The sequence below is a fragment of the Falco punctatus genome (genome assembly GCF_963210335.1).
Source record: "Falco punctatus genome assembly, chromosome: 6".
Lineage (NCBI taxonomy): Eukaryota > Metazoa > Chordata > Aves > Falconiformes > Falconidae > Falco > Falco punctatus.
In genome coordinates this window covers 26,601,956-26,626,606 of record NC_137585.1, presented here as the reverse complement: position 1 = coordinate 26,626,606, position 24,651 = coordinate 26,601,956, and the positions used below count along the sequence as shown (strand labels likewise).

General features: G+C 39.4%; 1 long non-coding RNA gene across 2 annotated transcripts in view; it reads right to left on the bottom strand.

Moving 5' to 3' along the window:
* Window positions 1-20,061: 20,061 nt before the first annotated feature.
* Window positions 20,062-24,651, bottom strand: part of LOC308065813 — a 30,770-nt gene continuing 26,180 nt past the window's right edge. For both annotated transcript variants that reach the window (XR_013928932.1, XR_013928933.1), the window contains exon 2: window positions 20,062-24,629. This is a non-coding gene — a long non-coding RNA (uncharacterized lncRNA). The remainder of the gene's footprint in view (window positions 24,630-24,651) is intronic.

The window sequence follows — 24,651 nt, the reverse complement described above, 5'->3', positions numbered from 1 at the left end:
ATTTTGTTAGGTATTATAAATGCAACGCAGATTTCATCACAGCCTCTGCCAGTAGTTTTTTATTCTTCTGGGGTTTGAATGCCACATTGAGCTGCCTAGAGTCACTAGCATTGCTTTGTCCAACTGTTAGCTGAAAATACATTTTCCCAGAGCTGGCTTAATCTAATCTGTCCTGATTATGTACCAAAATAAGAGAGAAAGAATCATAACAAATGCTGGTCACATATTCATTCAAACAAGAAAGCAGGGAACGATTTATGTGGTCATATACATTCATCCCACCAATGGGGAGCATTTTCACATCAATTTGATGCTCATCTAGCCAAGGAGAACAGGTTGTTCTCAATACAGTGCTAATTCTGGCAAAAGCCATAAATTCTGAACTACATTAGCAGAAAAATGGTCTCATCAGTGAAATATATGTTTTAAGGAAGAAAGAAGGAAGGAAAGAAAGAAGGAAAGGAAGGAAGAAAGAAAGGAAGGAAAGGAAGGAAGGAAGGAAGGAGAGAAAGAAATGAACCTTTAAGTCCTGCAAAAATAAGCTTTTAGAAATGATGAAAGAAGAGAACTTGTTTTCACAGTCATCTACTCACATTTTTCTTAAACTGATATACCAGAAAGCTATACAAAAGGCAGGTTTCAAATACATTTATATACATGGAACAGTTTAAATGAAAAAAGGAGAAAAAAAAAAAGAAAAAAAAAGGAAAGGAACTAAAGAGCTATAAAGGACCTAAACAGCTGTAAAAACACAGCAGCACTGTCCCATCACAGGAGTTCTTCTTCTCGATAGGGCAGACTCCTCTCCAGGGCAGCAACTCAGAAAACATTTGACTACTCGGGGAACTAGAAGAGGTGGTCTTGACAGGGTTTTTTCCCTCCTATGGCTTTTACCCTGGAGATTAAGCCTTTTGGATAACATCAGTTAATCTGTTAAATGAAAGCAGATGAATGTATATGTTAGGTCAGATTCACTGCAAGTACTCTGATCTTGGTTATGAGGTATGAACTGGGAGGAACTTAATGAAATTAAAAAAAAAAAAATAAATCATTTAGTTTGTCTGCAAGGGTACAAAGGAGTAGCATCTAGACCAGAGACTCTGACCTGTGGTCTTTTTTTCCCTCTTTGGCATAAGGGTTCTTACTCATGTAGATGATTATTTCTGTTCCCTTTTATAATTTATTGGGTCTTGATTAAGTATTTTTTGTAGGCAACACTTGAAATATGTAAATAACTTTTCTTCTTCAGGAATATTGCTTTAATGGGGACCTACAAAACCTCTGTCCCCTAGCAACAACTCTGTGCAAGTTCTACTTATAAATCAATGTCAGATAGGTGGAACACAGAAGGGACAGAGATATTAAATGGGTTTTATTGGTCAAGACCACTTTTTTACCCATGCAAAATCCATCTTGATTCATTAATTAATTCAGAAAAAAAACCCAAAACAAAGTAACATTTGCCGTCTTCCTCTTGGTCTAATACCTACTGATTATCTACCAGTTGTCTCAGAAAGTCTGAACAGTTTTGTAATAATGAAATGCTATACAATATTATATTAAATAGCTACCTTGAAGACTTAATGAGATCTGGGTGTTTCATTAGCAACAATAATAATGATCGATTATTGCAATACCCGTAAAATTTGCTTATTGTAGAGAACTGATGTCTATGGTTTTCAAAGACTACTTCTGCCTATTCTGGCTCATCTGTATATTTCATTTCCAGAAGCATTTGAGCAAATAATACAATTCAACCTGAATCCTAACTATAAGTATGAGGATAGATATGCTTATTCTGCAAAATTTTGACTTAAATATCACAAGATACAAATGTCATATTAATGATCTGAGAATAATACATTTTCTCCTTGTCTTCCACACAATGCTCCTTACTTAGGGTAAAAATTACTCTGATAAGAAAAAACAGACTGCAGAAGGAAAATCCATTTGCTGTTATTTAGATGAGAGAACTAAAAGATGCTTCAATAGACTAAGGAAGATGTAGAAATACATATAATACAGTTGTGTTATCTCTCTGCAGATGGTGATTATCAACAACTTTGGATGGATTTGTATAGTGAGAATGAAGGAAGCTGCTTAGCTTGACCCTTTTATAGTTCAAGTTTCTTATCTTAATACTTGCAGAGCCACTGCTGTTCAAAATAATTGGGAAAAACAACCTATTTTTACATGTCATTCTTAAAAGCAAACAAATCCTTTTGAATCAAACTCTCCAGAAAACCCCTAAGAAACATACCAAGAACAGGAAGTTTTAACCACCAAATGGTTAGAAAAAATTGCTATAAATTCAGAGGTGACAGATAGGAAGCATTGAGTAATATGCCTCAGTGCAGCACTGGATATAATTTAACTCAGAATTTGTTTGGCCATCCATTAAGTCATTTACACCTTTGAAATGTGTAAGAACACAAAGATGTAAGAAGTCTGCTATAAAGGAGAAGGCAAAGTCCTGCTTCAGAAAGTGGCAGGAAATTTTCTGGGAGCATAAAGGGTCCCATTAACATCTCTATAATTTGATCTTATACCCAATACTGGCAGACAGCTGATTACCCATTCTGCACTCCCTTCAGCTGTAAATATTTCAAACCTGACTGGTTTATGTCCCTTCCCCATAACAAAGTTACAATCTCTAAAATGTTTCTAACCTATACAGCTTGTTGTAAAGGCATAAAGTCCATGGTCTAAGAAAGAAATTGTAGTCAAGAAATCAGCTTTGTTCCAGTTTGTCAGATTAAATTCAGAAGAAATACAGTATTAGTATCCAAGCAATGCAGCCTCTCAAAACAAAAGGAAGGCAAGAACTATTAGGGCTGAAGTAATGGATAATAAAAGCCAAGGGACCACCTGGAAAGTAGCTGTGCTTAATATGACCTTAGAGACAGAAGTCTCTTTCTGAGCTCAGAAAAGCACATCTGAGATAGCCTTTATACTCAGTCAGTGCCAAACAGCCCCTTTTGTGCTCCATCTGGTTCACGGCACCAGTAACAGGAACATTTTTCTGATGTGAAGTAAAGCAACAATAGCATTTTTAAGTGTTGTAGGAGCTCTGAACAGCCCCAGCATTTCCACTCTGGCAATCACAAGAAGTCTTGTAGCCTTTTCACTGGCATCGCACACAAAGACACAGTCCCTCACACAGTGCTTTCATCTTGTTACAAAAGAAAGTATTTCTCAACACATCAAAAAAGAATCCAGGAAGGTGTAAATTTGGTGACAGATTTGTTTATATTTCTGAGAAATCTGGCTGTGTTTGTGCATATATCATAGAGTTTTCTTATAAATGCAAGGCAAACTCCAGCTCTGTAATAGCAATGCAACAAGGCTGGGATTTCCAACTGAAAACTGGAACAGGAACAGAAAAAGTGGAGAGGAAATGCAAAAAAGTGAAGCTGAAGTACAAACAACTTTCTGCAGAAAGCAGCACTGAACTTAGAACATAACCATCAACTACAGTTGTACGGTGGTATCCTGAAAACCTTCAAGGACAGAGATCCTACAAGCTCCCTGGGCAACCTGTTCCTGTGGTTATCTATCCTAACTGTGAAAAAATTTACCTTTATCTAGGTGGAACATCCCCTGCTACCTCTGTTCTCCCACTGTGCAGTGCTGCAAGGAACCTGGCTCTGTCTTCTCCTGAACACTCCGTAGGCACTGGGGGGCTCATGACGTTCTTTTTAAATATCTTCAGTTTGTGTTTGCTTGGTATTCACTTGGGGAACTGGTGAACTATTAAGATGGTTTAGAGATGGGGCGCTTTTTATACTTTGGAAGTAGCTGACTACTGTTTTTGTTGTCTGTGTTTGTGGTGCCTACCTACAACCCCACTCAGGCCTCATGGGACTAAGAACTTAACACATTGAAGTTGATTCCTGTCCCTGAAAGTCTAAAGCCCACAAAGAAAAGCTCATGAAAAAGCTACAGTATACTGTTAAGGAAGCACAAGGTTAATGGCCAGTTCATATAATCACAAAGGTCTCTTGCCCATTCTCATTTTGCTCATGGAGTACAAATATTCTGCTACTGCTTGAAAAGAATTGATGTTTCTCCTCATTTTTAAATCTCTAAAAATAAGGAAATTCAGGATGGCTGGTCAATAATTTTCCACCTCCGTTCAATAGGTACCATAGTAGCAAAATCAAGATAGACTCCTATATTTCCACGTCCATGTGCCCTTCCTTCTAGGGATTATTTTTAATCATAAGGAAGGTGATCACTGTCAAAAGCCAATCAGTCCCCCTGCCTTTTCTGCAAAGACATCCGTTTCTTTAAGTCACTAAATTTTGGGTTTAATGTAGTTTAAATGACATTCCCATGTCTACTTATAGCCTGCATTGAGATGTAAAGTATATTATATACATTAAGAGATGAATTCAAATAAAACTCTGCCTGCAGGACATTAGCTTGGTGATTTACATTTTTCTGGAACTGTCTTTAAAATGCTGACATTAAGCAAGTGGGCAGAAACTGACTCAAAGAGCAACTAACCTGTTGGAGATCTTTACTTCCCCAGTCACCCTGACCTCAGGCAGGGTACAGTCCCCTTCTTGACAATGTGAGTTATCCCCATGACTTGTGTAAAGACATCTTAGGTGGGTGCGTTTTCTGCTACCTCCCACTAATGCCAGCAAGAGTTACCACACACTTCAAGAAAAGAAAAACTCTGGAAATTCCCGCCCCGCCCCACCCCAGGCAGGAATCCAGCAGTGATTTTGTGGCAAGAGCTACAAGACTCAAATTAGAAGTGAGCTACAGTTAGGACATTCAATGGTGGTGTCACTGGGTATTAGGGCTGTGCCTGTGTGTTTATTCAAGGCACTGAATTTGTTCATTCCCTTTGTGCTCTAGGAAAACCCAAATAAGTCACCTGCACAGATGGGACAATGGACTGGTTTGTGGCAATTGACCAGCTTAAAACTGGTGATTAAGTGATTGACTGAAGTCTGAACCACCTTCATCATTAAGTATTTGTTCCCAGAGCCATCCAGGCAGAATGTTGGGCAGTTCTTCTTATTCCCCCAGGCAAGTCTTGCTGTACCAGATCAGTGTTATCCTTGTATGGATTATAGATATGAAAGTAACTGCAGTGGTAATATTTAGTTAGGAGGAAGTCAAGGCACTTCCCCCTAAAAAACAAAGCATCATTACCTTCTGGAGCAAATAGAGAATTATTTTGACCAGAGCAACAAAGTTAGCAATAGTTTTATCATAAGACTATATCGTATGCAACAGAAGTTTTGCAATCCTTGTGGATTGTCTAATTGTTTGGTTGCAAACAGAGCATCTCATAAAATAATGTTAACATTACTTCTAGGAATGCAAATCTTAAGACTTTGCTAACAACTGTCAAAATATGGAGAATACATTGGCTTCTACAGAAGCAAAAATCCCCAGTACAATATGGTCATATAGGACACTGACAGCAAATTAAATTGCTCTGTTTTCTGAAATTCACCTTCAGCTGAGGTTATACACTTCAGTAAGGCAAAGCCTTCATATTTTTCCAATAATATACTAGCTCCTGTTACAACAACAACAAAAAAGCTTGGATAGAAAGAGCCTTTCTCATGCATTCTGATGCTTCAAAGCATAAAAATTTCAAAATGTTCCCAAGATTTTTTTTGCAACTATAATGGTGAAAATAGAAGAATCTTATCTGCTTGATTACCTGTAATATGGGAGTTAACCTGCATTAGGGCTGCCTGAAAGTGAAGAAAGTGCAAATGGTTTGAAAATCAACGATCTAGCACCATTTACAGCTGATAATGTAAATGGTAACTTTAAAAAATACCCATGTGATTTAAAGAAAAAAGAAAATCAATATTTTCTTCCTATTAGTTGCCAGTCTTATATGCTACATAAGGGAAAGTGAACTGTAGCTGAATTTCCACTGTATCTTTAAGATTTTAGAAATTTGCAATCATTTTTTCCTCATTTACCACAAGAAATTCAGAATGACCAGACTGTTTTCTGCCAGCATTAATGTATGGAACATGGAGACACATCCTTACAAGTGGGTTTTATGAGCAAATTTAAAAAAAAAATAGATAGTGAAGTAAATTGATGTTTTAAAATGGAATTGTACATTGAGGATAATAAAAGGATGAATTTAAGATAAATATATAAGAAATACTAAAGGAAATAGTGTTTCCCAGAAAACTCTTGAAAACATGGGGTTCATGAGAAAGGTGATCATCCTGAAGCTGAACACTGCATGATGGCATTTACATACATACATAAGAGATTACATTCTTTCTGGTTTTCCACATGCAGGTGGCTTCTGTTCTTTTTCCTCTTATGTTTGTGCTGTACTCTGTCGTTCTCCCTGCTGGTTTTACTGGGCTCTGATTTTCCTTTGTGGGTGTTAGTATAGGGTTTTCTGAATACCTGAGTGGTTTTAGTTTTAATGTTATTTGGTTAACTCCACCAGACATTTTCTGCCTTAGATTGATAAGAAAATCTTATAAGTCCCATTTTTTTCTGTACCTTATATACATTTCTTTTCAGTAGAAAGTTCAGAATTCCTCAAATACTTGTATTTAAAATTATGTCTTCCACTGATCCAAGTTGACTGAAAGTCATTCACTAAGCAGTTTGAAATGAAACCCTTCCCGGAACCTATGGCTCACAGATTGTTTGCTACATCTCTAGAGATTTTTAGCTCCTCCGAAGACCTAAGTTGTTCCCTTTGTGTGATCAAGACACTATCTCGGCCTCTTTTTCATCTTTCTGCAATGTGATATGAAGCAGAAACCTCAGTGCTTAGGCGCTTAATTAACCTCAATTGCACTTGCTGCTCCCTCCGTGCATCAGCAGATGACCGTGACATTGACTTTACCCTGTAGAGTGACTTTCCCTCTGAAAGCAGGTTCCAAATATTAACTGAGCTGCCCAAGAAACCCATTACTTTAGGAATATTGTGTATGGGACTGTGAATAGGAACTTCTCTGCAGAAAACTTTTGTTGATTCTTTATGGAGATATCAGCTTGAATTCCCCTTGTACATACATGCACTTGACCTCCTGCAGATGCCAAGAAAGGATATCTATACATTCACAATATTTCCCTAAAACAGCTGAAAGTAAGCTAATACTACTGATTTCATCTATAGCACCACCAGAAAAGCCCTCCTGGCACCATTATTACGTTTGTCCAGCATGTCCCTGATGGCTCCAGAGGGGGTCATGTTCTTGCTGAGATGAGCACCAGTGACCCAGCCTCACTGGCAGAGACTCCATATAGCAATATAATGGAAGGTGCACCTCAGCCCCTTATTCCAACCTTCTTCAGCCCAGTATACAACTGAGCCCCAACAGGAACTCATTGGCAGAGCGTACCCAGCCTTCTTGTGACCTTGCCAGCAACTAACTAGTCCATCAGAAAGGGCACTTGTGCAGCACCCTTGGCTACATGCTGATGAGCAAGAAGCTGCCTGAGCTCCCTGCATGGCAAAACAACCTCTCCAGGCAGGAAAATATGCAGCTTTGTGTCCTAGCCCTCAGGAGCCAGCAGTCTGACACTATGGCTAAAGTCCAGATTTGCTGAGTGATGGGGCTTCTCAAAGCTGGATGCTCACAGTGCACTTGTGTGTGCTACCAGGCACAACCACCCCTCGGTGGCTGTGCAGGCAGCCCCCTTCCTTCCCCTCCACCAACCAGTTTCAGGCACTTACTGGGAAAGTTAGGGCTGTGACAATATTGCCTTAACTCCTGTTCAGAGCCATGACGAAGAGTAGATTCCCAGTAACAAACTCCCAGTAACTGGACAAGTGACAAAAAGACATCCTAGCAGCACCCTGAGGGGCTGTTGCTGCTGGAGGCCCCCAGGCAGTGCACGTCAGGGCTATGGCAGAGCAACCCAGCTGCACCCCAGGGTCTGCTGAGGTCCTTCACTGGGGTGGCACCACCCAACACAGCTGCTATGCTCTGGCCAGCTCTCCCTGTTTCCCTAAACAGCATTTTCCACTCACTTCTGGTCTCCTGAGCCTTATGGATGTCTTACCATACACGGATCCAGGGCGACCTTACCGGAAAAGGTCAAAAGGGGGGTGATGAAATAGACCCACAGGTTTATGACCATAGTGGAGATGTACAGTGACTTACCCTGAGGTGGAACAGCCTTTCAAAGATAGGAAGTCAGAAAACTTCAGGATGCAACAGAGATACAAGGCTTTGGAAAGGTCATTTCCAGCAGCAACTCAGAAAGTCACAGCTCAGGATTCCAAAGTCCTTTGTCTTTTACAGACATCGGGCAAATGCCATTTTCACTAAGAACATGTTTGATGGCTGGCTGGTTTAGGTTCTTTGTCTGGTTTTTTTTTTAAGTGATAATAAACAGGCCAAACTAAATACCGACCTTCATTAAACTTGGATCCCATTAGCCTGCCTACAGTAATATTGCTGAACTATTGATAAGACCTTTGAATCTCACACAACCATAAATTAATTCTCAGGCTGCAGCTCCTGGAGGAAAGGGAAAGAATGAGGGAGGGGCAGGAGGTGGTAGTGGCGGTGGGGTGTCCCCCCTCTTTGCCTCAAACCCATCTTTTCACCTTCCCAAGCATGTCAGGCCCAGGAGGGGGTTGCTGCAGCCACGGGTGCCCCGAGTGGGAGGGAGGGTCCAGCCAGCCCCGTCGCCCCCACAGCTGCAGGCCCTGCAGGCTGCGGTCCGAGTCTCTGCCCCTTCCTTCCTTGATCTGTCCAAAGCACAAGCTTGTTTGTGAGAATATGGAGCAAAGCCACAGTAGTGAAGCTGTATTGCTTTCTTAGTAGCTATAGGTTTGTCATTTAAAGGGTTAAAATGATGTCAGCTGGGATTATACTGAGCACTGGCATCTCAGGTGCATGATTCAGTTGTTACATGAGTATGTATGTATGTATGTATGTATGTATGTATGTATATGTATGTGTGTATGCATCTGCCATTGAGCTGTCTGTCCGGATAATCTGACTTGGGAATGACACAAATGTTCTGTTTGATTCAATATGCTTAAAGTAACTGAACCCAGGCTTGAAGGAAAAAGACCAGGTTCGTACAGTTGGCAAGACACTTGTGCAAGTGTTACTGCGTTTATACTTTTGAATTTTCTTCTGGGGTTCCTCTCCCGCTCTGTGTTGATGCAGATTTACAAATGATACGTATCACAGAAAAGGAGATCCTGAAAAGTCACAAAAATCCAATGTGAATTTCAATGGATGAAGTAAGTTCTGACAGAAGAGCTGCACTAGAAACATTATTTTTTTTTCACTGGTCTGCTTCATGCATTCAAGCATCTTGTGGAAGCTTCAGTGTATGTTGTTCAGCACACTTCAGCAGTAGCTTGCACCCCTGGTCTGGTAGAGACTGTACTCCTCAAATACAAGTACACAAAGATCTTCTCATACCACTTACAGGACTGATTGCTTACAAAAAACTTTTTTCAGGTTTTGCTAGCTTTTATAAAACCTGTCTCTAAATGGATACCAAAAAGCTAATGGCTCCACAATCCTTTATTTCTGTAGCCTGTATTACACTACCTTAAGTGGCCAGCAAATTGAAAAATAAGCCATAAAACATTTGGGCAGAAGTGGCTTTTTTCACAGAATATTTTAAATGTGACCTACCAAAGATTCAAAATTGAAATTAAAAACAAGAAAATTCATTATCAAACAACATTTTCCATTGTTAACTGTTTTTTACTTTCCTTATTTCCTTCTGAATACTTTTCTTTGGAAAATAAATTATAAGGAAATTATATTAAAAAAAAATCTAGAAAATGTTGGAAGAAGACTTTAAAATTATCACAATTTTTCTGTTCCAAAATGAAACCTGTAAAGTCATACCAAATGCTTAAATTTTGATGGAGCAAACTGCTCTGTTAGAATGTAGTTTCTAGAGCCTTTCTTCAGATTTCTCTGTCCATCATGTTAGAGGAAATAATGAGCAATTTTTTTTGGCCCATCTTAATTCTTTGCCTAAATAAGGTAATAGATTCACTCCCCCTTAACAGAAGACACTTTTGCACCTCTTTGTGGAGTGACATTATTCCCACTGAGACTGCACTGAAATAGTGTATTTCAAGTGAGCAGAAATAACTGAATCTGCTCAAAGTGAATGTTTCTTTTAAAAAACTGCACCAGAATAATCTTTTTACAAAGTGACTAACACATAAAGAAAATTTTTGATAGATATATTAACATCTTCTATTACCTTTACATGGGGTAGCACATCTAAAATTTTCATTTAATGTTACTTCTATTTAACTGACATTTTATGAGCAATCACTAAACTGAGTCTGACACAGCTCTTCTAAAGGGTTGCAGCAAAGCCCCTTCGATAGCAGAAATTACATCCAAAAATTAGTTCAATTTTTATTATGATAATCTCAAAATTACAGACCATTTGGGGAAAAAAAATCAAAGACTTCTACAGTGCATGCATTTCTCTTAAAAAATAAACTAATAAAAAATAGACTAGTAACATTTCACACACAGGAAAGCTGAGAAAGAGGCAGAGAAGCAAAAATCCTGCACCGGGTCACCTGGAAGACCAGTGGCAGAGCCAGGGGTAATTTCTGTAGAGTAATATCCTTATGTGTTTAATCCTATTGAATTATTCCACGTGTTTGGCCATAGAAGAACTTTTTTTCTGAAGAAACAAATCAGAAAATGTAAAACACAGCCTGGCAATGAAATCCCTACAGACAGAGCCCAATACCCCAGCACAGACCCACTAGCATAAGTAAATTTGTATATGCATAGGGGGGATCTCATTGCATATGTATATGCACACCAGGGCTTAACTCATAAATCACAGTCTTAAACCAAGACATTTTAGCATCTTCACTCATAATCCTGCTACCAGGTAGATATATGGAGGACATATCATTTCTTCCTCCTTTATCAGTTGAGGATGCAGAGCTTTGAAATCCTAACAGGTCTGCATCTTTTACAGTTTTGGGTTTACCTGTAGCCATAAACAGAGCATGAGCTTCAGTTCAGTCACCTGTCCTGGGCCAGAACTGCCAAATTTAGTCCAGCTGTTGAATACATAGTTCTCCAAGCTTAAGCAATGCACAGAAATGAGGAGAAGACGTATTCAACTTAAGCTGCACTGTTTCCTTTCCTCCTTTGAGGATTCACAGCTCATTACAGCATGTTGAAAGTGTCTTAACGGCTTAATTCATCAGTCCAGACATTTGTGGATGAGGAAGTGTTTATAAATTATTTGTTCGAGGTATGTTGCTCTAATGAGTGGAATCTGTTCTGAGTCAACCAGGAGCCACAGTCCAGAGGAACAAGTGTTCATTAGGATGAACAGCTCCGAGAATGAAAAGAGAGGTCTAATAAGTACAGGACTGGTATTTCTTAATGCTTATTTTTGTTTTCATGAGACAGTCATTCAGAGCATCATTTTTTGACAGAATCTGACAGAAATATTTCTAGAGCTTATGGCATTCTTATGTCCACGTTTCCCATTTGAGAATGTAAGCAAGGTCAACAGCGTGACACCTGGCCAGTTTTTCTGCAATTTCAATTGTGTTTGTTTTGTACTTGTTTTTCTTAATCTACCCACGTGATCAGACTACCTTTGCCCTGGGTTCCCAGCATGGTCAGGTCACTCCTGTTTAAATTTAGAGCATGTGTGGGCAGGAAAAAGAAAGTAGCGCTTATGTATCAGCTGCCTTGTATCTGCTGCAGGAGAAGCACAGGATGCTGAGTTCTTGGGAAGGCAAGGAAAGGTAAAAGATCCTGTAATTTCCCTGTATGCACATAGCTCAGGCCCTAAACTTCCGTCTGCCTACCCCTCACTCTGCCACTTGGCAACACACGAGTGGATGCAGCAGACACATCTCAAGCCTAATACAACCTCTCAGGCAATGCTGGTAGTGATGACTTTTTTCCACATTATGTTGGAAGGAATATTTTGTAACTTCTAAAAAAATAGTCATTGCAAAGCATTCTATAAGCATGGTGCTTCTGAGGCTGCACTGGTGCCACATCTGCAGAAACAGTGCTAGAGTACTAACTTCTGGAATCTTTTCTGCATCTTCTTTCTTTTGGGGAGTTTAAAGGTGATGAGATCTGCTTCAGAGAGCTACCTACTGCACAATGAGTTCAGGAGGTGAAGATGCTTAATTGTTTTCTGGTAATAACCCATTATCCTGTAAGTTTCCACTCAAAGAGAACAAACTGTTTCTCCCAACCACTTGCTTAAACATTTATCCTTGTAAATCCTTCTCTTTCCTTGTAGCTCTAAAACCTTTCTTTACTGTGTAGAAGGAAGAAAATGTTGTGTACTTTTGTGAATGTAAACACATCAGTTGCCATGGAAGCAGGCGCTGGAGCTATGATTACTGCCTGCAGCTGCCACATTTGCTAGGTGCCCAATTACCTTACCTGGTTATTGTAACAGAAAGGAGAATGAGCACAATGCACATTACTTAAGAAAAATGCTTCTTGACTGGCAACTATAAGATAAGTGGCCAAAGGGTTCATGATCTGTTGCTTGCAGCACCCTGTGTCATGTATTTTCATTACAATATATGTTACCTAAGGAGCAGCTGATTAACATAGATGAGAGCAAAACAAAAAACAATGATGAAGGAATGTTTTTATAAAATATGAGATAGCTTTTCAGCTTAGGATAAACAGCACTAGAAGTGGGAAGTGTAACAGTCAATCTTATTTTGATTGTTGAAAAAAGAAGGAAAATTTAACTTCCTTTTCTAGAACCAAGTAGCCTCAGAGGACATTCAAAACAGGACAAATAAGCATCAGTGTAAGATGATTATAGATGTCAGACCATTCTCTTCCTTCTCCTAACCCTCCTGCTCACTTTGCTCCTTTGCAATCCACTTTGTTTCTACTATAAAACTTTTCATACAGGGCTGATCCTGATCTAATTAACGGACAAAATAACAGCTAAATTCCGAAACAGAGACCCATGAAGGGTTTGTCTGAGTAGAGTTCCCTGCATCAGTCAGTGTGAGACCTAACACAGACAGCAGCAAGGCAACTAGAAAGCCTGGGCTGCACTCACAAGCAAAGTAAGAGAGGGAAAGCTTTTGAGCCAAATTGCTGGCAAAGCCTTGAAAGCATACGCATGCAAACAGTTTTGTCTGAACACAGCAGAGAGCAGGTCTCCATGTCTGCTCTTTGTAAACATGCAGAGCTGCACACAATACTTGACTCCACCAAAGTTCCCTCTTCTATGCAGAATGAATCCCTCCAGACCCCAATTTCTGTAGACAACAGGTCTACAATGACAGTGTGAATGGATGCTAAATGGATTACTGTGTAAGGACGGAAAGTCTGGAATTTTTTTGCAATCATCTATGAAAAGTGAAGGACCACGTCTGAGATGCTGCACTTTCCAGGTGTCATGCTATTACTGATGACAGGACATCAGTCCTGAAAAGTGACATCCTAGAGGTTTAGTCCTTTCCAGCAGGTCTTGTCCATGCAGGTTCTTTGTTAATTTGTTACAAGAAACACACATGGACAAAGCAGGTGAGACAAAATGCAAGATGGCTGTAAGTGGTCTAGGCTCTTTACAGTATGTGCAGCATTGCCCTTAAGTCACCTCTCCTTTCTGTCCTGCCTCAGGAGCAAGGCCAGTGTGCTAGAAAAGCACCTGAGCTGGGAAACCAATGGAGAAGACCATGAAGAGACAATACTTAGGATACACTTTGTGGACAACCTCAGGTGCTCCAGAAGACCCAGACCACTGCTTTCAGCTGCCGCAGTCTCCCAAAACCCCTCCCACAAGGCATCCCAAACACGTCCCAGCACCAGACCTCCCACATGATCTCCCCTTGTGTAATGCCATAGCACAGTCAGCTTGGAGGTGGTCTCCTCACAGAGGACAACAGCTAGGACTCTGATTAGGAAAGGCTATATGCAGTGCCACAGTCAGAGTCAGGGCCAGTCCCCACCCTGCTGGTAACAAGCAGAGTGGCACTGACATGATCCAGCCTAATGCCTCACTCATGACCTCAAGTTCCCTTGGGATCCACCAGCTTTGCCCTTGCCTCTCCCATATGGCATCTTGCAGCTGGCCAAATGCTATGGATAACCCATGTGGAATTTGCCTTGTCCCCTTTTTCTGGGGCAGTGGTGGTAGAAATTTCCCTCCCTGTCTTGGGGAAAGTCCTTACTAGGTCAGTCCCTTTCCCCATCTTGAAACATGGACACAAAAGCCCAGAAAGGAACTAATTTCTAGCCACTTGGTATTTAGCACTTTTGATCAGTATTTATTCCAGGCCTGACCAAGATACAGGTCCTCTAAAAAAGGAGATGGTGGCAGGCATTGCTAGTAAGCCCAGGTCTGGCAGTCTCCTTGAGGAGTAAGGAGACTCTTCCTCTCTTATACATTCCAAAGACGTAGATGGTGCCTGTGGTTTTTCAGATTTGGGGATAAAAAGGCCTCTGGAGAACATCAAGGTCCCCTAGGCTTATCCTTCCTTCTTCTTGAGCCTTTCTCACCTGTCTAAATACACAGCATATGTCAAGCAGTGTCCTAGGCTGGCTCACTTGTCTGAGTACTGTAGACAAGTTGAAGGGAAGACAAAAGCTAGAAGCACTCTACCAGATGTGCCATAAAGCATAAAGGTCAAGGTCAAGGATGTGTTATCCCAAATTTGACACGGATGTGCTCAAAGCCCCCTGGAATCATTTCTGTGGCCCAACATAGAGATGTTGGTAAGGTGGTTTTGTCCTGAGCGTCCTTACAGGGGCAGTCTTTGGGAAAGATATAGAGAGTAGGGCTGCTATTTAATCATAAAAAGTTGGTCTAGCTTTAATTCCTGATTCGGCCTATTATACTGTAAGTTTACTTCTGAAGGCATTCTCTTCTAACCCAATTATTAATGCATGCACTTAGATTGCAAAGGGCGCCCAGGACATGAAACATGCTTAAGTGTTTTGCCATATGGGGACAGCAGCATGTACATATTTCTGAGGCATGAGCAAAAGTTTATAAATTAAGAAACAAAACAGTGAATGCCATTTTATGGATTTCTCTATTTTAAGATAGTTTAGGTAATAAATTATTCCTTCCTGTTCTGGGAAACTTGTTATCCAAAATATTCCTTCTTTTATTTATGGTTTTGTAAAAGACTATAGCATGCAAAATTGAATAGGGCAAACTGAAGTTAAAACATGGATATACATTGCAGAAAAAGTATTTAAACTTTCTAGTATACTTATTAGTATCCATTAGGACTTTTAAAGAATACACAGAAAAGTTAGCAAAGTAAAATAATTAAGCATTTTTGTGAAACCCATTGGATGTGAATCCAACTCTTATACCTATCTCTCAAAGTCTGGCCCCTGGACCTAAAGCAATTAACCTTGAATCATAAAGGGCAATAGAGCTTCCTAAGTCTAATGTTTAAGGCATATTGGTCACAGAAGATGTATCTCTCTGCTAGGAAATAAGATCTCATGTGAATAGAGGTAGAAACCTTACTGCAATTAATCCTTCATGTTTTATGACTATTTCAAGTAATTCAGCTCACAAAGAATTATTTAAAGAAAACAATGCATACTTTATTGTTCTTAACACAATAAAATAGTTGCATTATATCCAAAACCATACTTCAGAAAAATAGGTAAGAAACTGTCTCACAGATTACCTTCTAATTTAATTAATTTACAAGGCACAGTACATAAATTATTAGCTTAGCTAGGAGCTGTGATAATTTAATCTAAGATAGATCTAATACAATTTAAGTTTTCCCTAATGATTTATCAGAGAGGAATTGGAATTGCTTTTAAACAAATCTGAGAAAATTATTTGAAAAGCAAGAAAATATTTTGAATACAGGTAACTTTTAAAGTTGTGCAAACCAAATTGTACAACAATTATAGTGTTGGATATATTATTATATATTATGTATATTACAATTACAGTATAAATTCTTATTCAAACAGAAGTTAATAATTTGAATCTAGGACTTTGTCCTGTTTTATCTTTTACCACTAATTAACCATTCAGGTATTTTTTTGGGCAAGGGAGAGATCTGTGTTCCAAGTTTAGGACCGGACTTTAATGTATTAGCCATTTATGTTTGTTGTAAATATGAAATAAGATTGTGATTTTCCATCGTTGTTTTACAGAATGCCATGGTTTCTTCCTTGGTTTCTTCTCTTATTCTTGTGGAATTTTGTTAACTGAATGGTGCTAGTAGTGTTTTCCCTGGAATTCAGCTTGCATGCATCTTAGACCAATTTCTATTTTTTATATTTATTTATATTTTATTTCTGAATCTTCATATTTAGAAGGTGAGTTGTAATAGGGAAAAAAAATCCACTTACATGATTTAATAAAAGAGGTTTTTATTTATTAAGAACATAAAAATAACCAGCAGTGAGCAATCTATACATTTAATATTAGTACTAGCAGTACAACAGATAAAGCACAATACTGAACACTTCAATGTCAGTAAACACTTTACATTTTCTAAATAATCTCCTAGAATTAATCACAGAAAATTATAAAATACATCTCCCCTCTCCATATTCACAAAGTTAAGCACTCACGTGGTCCCCAGCCTCCTTCACAGCATGTGTGGTTAAGGGCATCCATGCTGTTTTCTGTGGGTGTGGGTGCTCAAGCATGCCCAGGCTGCTCCCTACAACCCACTCATTCTCACTGCAGCAAGAAAACACCCTACAACATAACATATGCACACTGCAAGTGTGGGTCCCTCCCTGCTGCACCAGATACCATCAGTCCAGTAGTTGGGTACAGGCTACTCGCAGCCTCCGACAGAAGGATGCTCCATCAGGCGCAGACAGAACTCACGGCACTGCCAGGATGACTTCTGGCGGTGCCCAACCTGGTTTCATTTTGATACCACTTCTCACACCAACGCCTGTCCCCCTTGTTACAAATTTTCATGCTTCTAATACAATTCAACCTGCTTCCTTTTCTCAAGAATGTCTCCGGTGTCCCCTGGTAAGTGTTTAATCCTGCAAATGGTCATTTTAGGCAAACTTCATTGTTGTTGCTTTCCTCTCAGCATTACCAGTTTTGAGGCAACCACCCTCTCAGAGCAGAAAGTGTGGAGTATTGCATTTTCATGCAAGGTTTGTACGCCTGCTGCTTTCCTACCCTGCCTGCTTACCCATGACATCTTACCACGAGTGGCTGCACCCATTTCCTCACGATGGATCATTCCGTGTAGAAAGCAGCTCGATGGGATTGACATACAGCGCTCCACTGACAAAAGTATGACAGTAGGGAAACTAACGTAACTCACTTAGCTAGCCAAGGTCTGTTTACAACATTTGGTTTATAACCTCAACTTCCACAGCCCCTCACCTGTACATGGAACAAATAGCTCCTGTTCACAGCAGAACAGCCACTGCATCTGTTCATTAACCCCCAGAGCTGAGCACATAGCTTGTTTGTTCTCTTATCTGTTACCGAAGGCTTCTGGGTACATTTGTTGCCTGGATGCTCAGGGTCATTTGGACAGTGCAAAGCCTACTGGGGGCAAACTAGCCAGCATTATCTTCGCTGTTTTGTTACATGTTAGCTACTGGCTATTTCTTCTTTCTCAAAGAGTTATGCAAATCTAGCAGGTACAGCATTTTGTTTTACTGTTGAGATTCAAAAAGCAAACATGAACAAGATCCCTCCTGATATATTCCCAAACAAACTTGCATTCAGACATAGCATGTAAAGCATTTCTACAGACTATTCAACAGCATCTCTTTCCTTCTCACCACCCAGAAACAGATTTCACATTGTGCTGATTACAGCCAAAGGGGAAAACATCTAAAATTATTTAATCAGACATAAACAAAGGGTGCCCTTTTGCAGACTTATTTTGCATAACTTCAGCTGTGTAGTTATGAAGCAGATTTTAAATCATACTATAAGCAGCAACCCAACAATGGAAACCAACTGAAAATTAAGAAGTCATTTAATTGGCTGAAAGCAATTGAGAGCTACCTTTTAACCAGGCAATGCAAATCTTCCATGCCTGAAAAATTACATGATATTGTGACATTTTAATCACCAAAGAACTTTAACGTACCCCATATCTAACTACAGCAAGGAGCGCTTAAATCAAGAATTTTTTTAAGTATCTTAAATTCCTGGCTATGTCAGCACATATGTAATGTAAATCTGCATGTATTAAAGGAGGATAGGTTGTTAAAGCACTAGTCTGCAACACAAGAGAACTGAGATTTGACACCCTATGTCTTTCCCATGTTGTCTTGGGCAGTTCACTGGTGTCCACATTTACAACAGTATATGATATTTAAAGATGCAGGCAGATGCCTAGTGAGATTTGCAAAAGTTGGGTACAGGCCACTCGCAGCCTCCAACAGGAAGGATGCTCCATCAAGCACAGACAGAACTCACGGCACTGCGAGGATGACTTCTGGCAGTGCCAAACCTGGTTTCATTTTGACACCACTTCTCACACCAACATCTGGTGTGCATAACAACAAACTGGGTGCCTAACTTCCACAGTTTTTTTAATTCAGCACATGCTGGAATCAATGGACAGCATTCCTCCAACCTCAGTGGGTTTTAAGTCTATACTTTCATTGCCTGTCCAGAAAACAAAGAAGTCTTCCTTTGGGCTACTTTATCCCACTGTAGCATAACAAATGAACAGACATGATTCACATTAAATGTATTACTTCAGTGACCCCAAATAATTAAAGGTAATTGCAAGCAGGCAGCTAGAGGGAATAGCACGTTATATTGCACTCTGTAATTCACAGCAAAGAAAGTGGGCCCCTGATATACTGGGGCTGACATTACTCATACTTGGTGAGAAGCAGGTATTAAAAATCCTTTGGTACACATCTCAGCATTGTGTACACTAGAAGTTACTTATTTAAGCATGTACAGTCCTGGTAGTTCCTTTTGCTGTCTCCTCATTAATTAAATCCCTTTGTACTGTATGTGTTGACTTCTAAATTACATTTTGTTTGACCAGTGTCAAACAGGGGAATTCAAAGTGGAGTTTGCTGTTGGTAGAAAGAGTGACTATGAAAAATATCTTTTACATGCAAGTCCCATCCACAGTGCTTTGGCAATGGACGTGGCTCCCAGGCTCTAAGCCAGTCATTACTTTGCTTACTGGACAAATTAAAATCCCTATAAAGGTAGTATTTAAGTTGGGAAGCCTTCAGTTCTGGATCAATTCATTCTGATTTAAAACATTCTGGTATAATAAAGCTGCACACACCAGGGTACCAGCTGAACCAAATTCTTCCTTCATAGATATGGAAATCAGAATCTACTTCTATTTAAAATATGTCTTATGTTGCCTCACATTTTTTTACATTTTTGTTATCACCTTTTTGTTTCTTCCTTCACTAGACATAAAAGGGAGAAATGTGCATTCTTCTCGGTTTCTCAGATCCATTACAGTGCGGGTCTTCAATTAGGCACTTATACTGAATACAGTTAACAAAACAAAATTCAGTAATCTGGCCACTAAAAAGAAGCAATACCAAGAAACATTCACCGTAAAATCCTTACTTCTTTCCAAGTACCTACTAAAGTGTATTTTCTCAATGATCTAGTATGTTTTTGAGTCAAAATCCTGTCTTTTCTCTCATCCTCCATAGTCCACAAGAGGTTAGCCACAAGTGTTCCTTCTAGCACGAGCTCACCTAGACTGTTTCTTATGAAGTAAGAGGAACATATTCTGCTGCCCTTCTTTCCACAGCATACCGTAGGTGGCTGGGAAAGAAGGAAGCCCAAAGAAGTTACGTAGCTCCAGTTCCACCTGGTTTCCCTTGGCAATTAAACCAGGTCATTGGAGGGTGGAAGGATGGTTAAGAACACACCTGGCAAAAGTCCAAATCTACAGTCTACTGCCTATGCCATGACTTAGACAAAGACGCTATGTCTTTCAAGCAAGGTTCTGAAGTTCTCAGTGTCATTTCTGAACACGGGTGTCCTACGCAGTAGCACAGCTTGCTGCCCCTCTCTATACTGCAATTTGATGTGCTGGTTCATATATTTCCAGGGGGTTTATTTCCTACTAAGAAATTAAGGAAAGAAAAGAGCAGTGGAAGAGCCCTTGAGTCAAGTTTTGCCAGTGTATATATTTAGTTTTACAACTGGATCATAAGTGAACAAAGCCATTTTTAAATGAAAAAAAAAATCCTTTTTTCATTTTTCAGACTTTTTAATAGAAATTGCAAAATATTTTGTTTGGGATTTTAAATACCATGTTCTTACTGAGCAATCACATCTTCATGGTCCTTTCCTTAGAAAACTAGAAGCATTTTGGAGGTTTCCTAAGGACAAACTCTGGTAGATGACTCAGCCAACTTCTGCATCTCATCTGACATCTAGCAGCCTGCCTCCTTGTGTTGTTTTCCAGACTTAACTATGCAAGATGAAATTTTCTTAATAAAAAAACCCCCAAACCTCCCACCATTACTAACACAAGTTTATCTGAAAAATTTTAGAAAATTAGGAGTAAGGGATTGACCATGTGATTTTCAGTACTGCTAAGAAATTCTCTTTGCAACTGAATTTATTTTATATCATGCCATGCAAATGATCTGGAATACAGAAATCCTGTCTGTACCATGCCTTCTAACATAAATAAAGCCTTTTCATTTTCAAGTATCTTGGTACCACTGTGAAATTCTGCTTTTGTTTCCAGGAATGGACAATGTCTCTGTGAGCCACACCACAGTAAAAGCCAGCCAGTACAGCTGATACTGTCTCTGTCCCCTTCATGCACACAAACCCCGCTGAGTAGTGACTTCCAAACCAGCTCTGCATTACTCATCAGCTGTGATGGGCCACAATTCCCTAAAATTTTGCTTTAGGAGAGATATATTAGCAGAAACTCATTTCATCACCCCATACCAGACTCTGAGAAATTGTTATCACCTTTTCTTGGCAGTCTCTGTAGGTCTGGAAAAGAAAGTAAGAAAGTCTTGTGTGTGTGTGTGTGTGTGTGTGTGTATGTTCTGCTTCCATCTGACAGCCTTCTCAGTCCTCTTGGAGGAGCTTATTTTGAAGATCTACAAGTAAATCCTTTGTACCACTACACAGACACAATTATTCATGGTGGATGCACAGATTACAAGAAACAGCTATTTATAGAGACCACATTTTTCTCTCTCTCTTTCTGGTTTGAAAGAAGAAAGGGGAATATTCTGAAGGTCTAAATTGCACCTACATAGGTGGACAAATGCCTTTCACAGGGTGAAAGGCATTAAATTAGGAGCTTTCAAGATCCAGCCTGTCAGAAACACTAGACTTAGAGGCGAAGGTTGAATTTAGGCTGACTGAATATGGCCAATAACCTCCAGCAACATAAAGCAGTTCTTGGAAGCTAAGCCCTAAATCACCAGCAATGTGCTCTCAGTGATAAAAGAGTAAGACCAAATGTTTCCAGCACACCAGTAAAATTCAGCTGATGTTTTAAATATAAACTGGAACTAAAGATTAAATCTACAAAACTTGAAAGCCAGATTACAGAAGTATTACTTTATGCACAACCAAAGCCCTGTGACTTTTGGTGCACTGTGATTTTGAATGTCTCACCTGTACTCAGGCCATTAATCCAGCTTTGTCCAGACTATTCCTAGCACTGCAGCCCCGAACAGCTTTTAGAATCTGCCTCAAAACAATATCTAATCTCCAGATAAACTTTCCAAAACAGATGTTGGTTTGAGGCATGGGACTGAGTATCGTTTAGTTCTTTTGTATCCAAACAAGACACTTTTAGGCTGGAAATATCTATATACACTACTGTAAAAGGGGATGAGTCAATTTTACACTGAGACACAGAGCACTACAGCTTTTACTTTGAACAGTTTTGAGATATGACCTATAGTGACAACAAAAAGAACAGCTCCTCCGGGGAGTGCTCAGACACCTCAAAAACCTATTTCACGCTCTGTGGTGCCTGCGCAACTGTAACAGGGGTCCAACAACAAAGGTGTCTTTACCATGAAGATGATTGCTAGTACTGTCAAAAAAAAAGCTTTACTGAAAAACATACATCAGGTAGTAAACACATGATACAATAATATAACCACCTTCTGGGATCCCTGATTTTATATTCCTCACTGATAATGAAACTATTCATACATAGGCTAGTTAAACTTGCACAGGACACTGTTGTACGATATTAGCAGCAGTGACAGATGAGAGACACAATCATAAAAGGGCTAAAAAGCAATTCATGTTATTTGACTGTTTAAGGTGGGCTTTTAAAGGGAAGAGCAAGTTGGATTAAAGGGAAATAAAGAACAAATGCACATTCTCTCCCATCTGAGCTGGTTACAGCAGGGAAATGATTATTTGGCTCTTATTCCAAAGATTTATTTTCTGGATGGTGAATGCAAAATAAATACAACTATAAAAAAAAAAAAAAAAAAAAAAAAAAAAAAAAAAAAAAAAAAAAAGAAAAAGAAAGAAAATATTAATGAAAAGCCTTGAAAAATAAATGACTGGATCTGTATTTTGCTTTGGCTTTTATTTAACCTCTCACTAGCTTACTGCATGTATCTTCCTTTCCCTGGTAGTGGCATGAAGCCAACGTTTTGCTCAGTATCTATGGTGGGCCCAGGCACAGGGAACTGCAGGAAAAGGAAAGATAAGAAAAGCTTCACTGACCAGCAGCTGACCTGGCTGCCCAGGAGGAAAAGCTGCTGGAAGTACGAAGGCTGCTACCCAGCTTCACAGTGTCACTGGAAAAAAATTGATCCAGCACTGAAAGTAATTTATAACTGGATATTTAAGGCAAGAACCAGGAAGAACACACACACTTTTACACTTCAGTAAACATCTCCAGGCTTGTTTTAAATTATTTTACACATGCTTGTTGTGGTGTATTGTGTACAGAGCACTGGCTTTGTTTTATTTGCATTGTCATTACCTGGGTTTAATAGTGTTCGTTGTATTTTCTTAGGCTAAGAGAAAACTCATTTTAGCTCAGGCACACCTTTTATGACCTTACTTACAGATTTATGTTTATGGTACCCCTTCAATGTTAAAACCAATGGTAATATTAAGAGAGTCAAAAATAACAACTTTATAATAAAATTCACATAGTAATATATATTTTCAGCTAGTTATAAGTTATCCTTCTTTTCTAACAAATAACATTTACATTACAGAAACTAGTATTTGAGTGGAATAAGATAGAAAGAAATGTACTCCATCAGCGACAGAGTCTGTCATTAACCCTCTTGTCATTTTTTGCTCAGAAATATTTGTGAGATAAAACTTTATGCTGCGGTACTGTTGGGATCAATGGCTATCTGCCCACAGGCTTCAGCAAGGTCAATATATCTTCTTGACCTTTTGATGAATAGTTAGCTTAGTGGTAATGTGACAAGAGATAAAAACGTCGCATTTAACTAGCTTATTATGCTTTACTCGCCTTTTAACAACTCTTCTGTAACTACACCACTATTTAAAAAGTCAGTAAAACAGTGCCTTACTTTGTCCAACTGTAAGCTACTTTTGTACTTCTACATAGTGACCAGACAAAATTGTCATCTGGGTTTTTTGTGGGGGTTGGGTTTTGGTTTTGTTCTGAAAAGATCTTTTTTCCTGGAAGTAGATAAGCTGATTAGCTGCCCTTTTACAGGAATTCGATCATGGGAAGATATAATACTGCAGCACTAAGTACTTTGTTGTTTTATTATTATTATTATTTAATTGTCTTTTGTGACTTTAGAACACCATTACGGAGACCAGAAAGCTATTAGCAGCACAGTATGTAAAGTGGGAATTGTCTCTTGCCCTGTGGCCGTCATTTAGCAAAGTACTTAAGCCACTTATCCAGCTTCATGCAAATCGTCTTACAGTGCTTTGGTCAATGCTGATGTAACTGCTAAATGGGTGCTTCAGTACATTGCTGAGGAGGGATCTAATTATTCATCTTTTTAAAACTGGGCACACCATGAGCTCTTTCAGTGTAGCAGGTCCTCCTCTTAACTGTCATAGATGCCATAGCTATTCTTTTTTTTTTTTTTTTTTTTTTTTTGTCTGTTAGTGTTTTTTAAGCAGCTACGTCACAGTAAGAAGCCCAGTACTTCAACATAACTAGCAGCCTGGGCCTTGAGGGGTTGTAAGCGTGGATCTCCAGTGTATCTGGATCCCAGCTGTGCTTTGCGAGGAAATCACCGCCCACTGTAGGATTCATCTTGCTAACTTCAGCCATCTACAAGGCTTATGTCTTCATTTTTATTGATGTCCCTTATAGTCAGCAAAGTGAAAAAGCAATATCTAAGCAATGACTCAAGTGCCTCATTTTAGACATGTACCCAAGAATGAGTGGAAGTACGTAGTTCTTTCTAGTGATCATAAAGTCAGCCTGGGGGTTCGGTTCGTGTGGTAGATATTAAGATTCCTATCATGACCACTCTGGCTAAGGAAGCTGTCATATCAGGAGGCACATAAACAGAAATGCAGGCACCCAGAAATGTTAGTTGGGCAGACATCTAATCATTTTAGGAGTCTTAGATACCTTGAAATGTCCACTGCTTTATGAGGGATGTTGCCTCACAGTCCACATGCCTACATTTTGCTCCAGGTGAAAAAAGTTCTTGCAACCACAAATCCAGAGGTCTTCAGTATATTCTGCATAGGGTCCCTTGCATGCATTGAATCTAAGTGAGCAAACAAGACAGA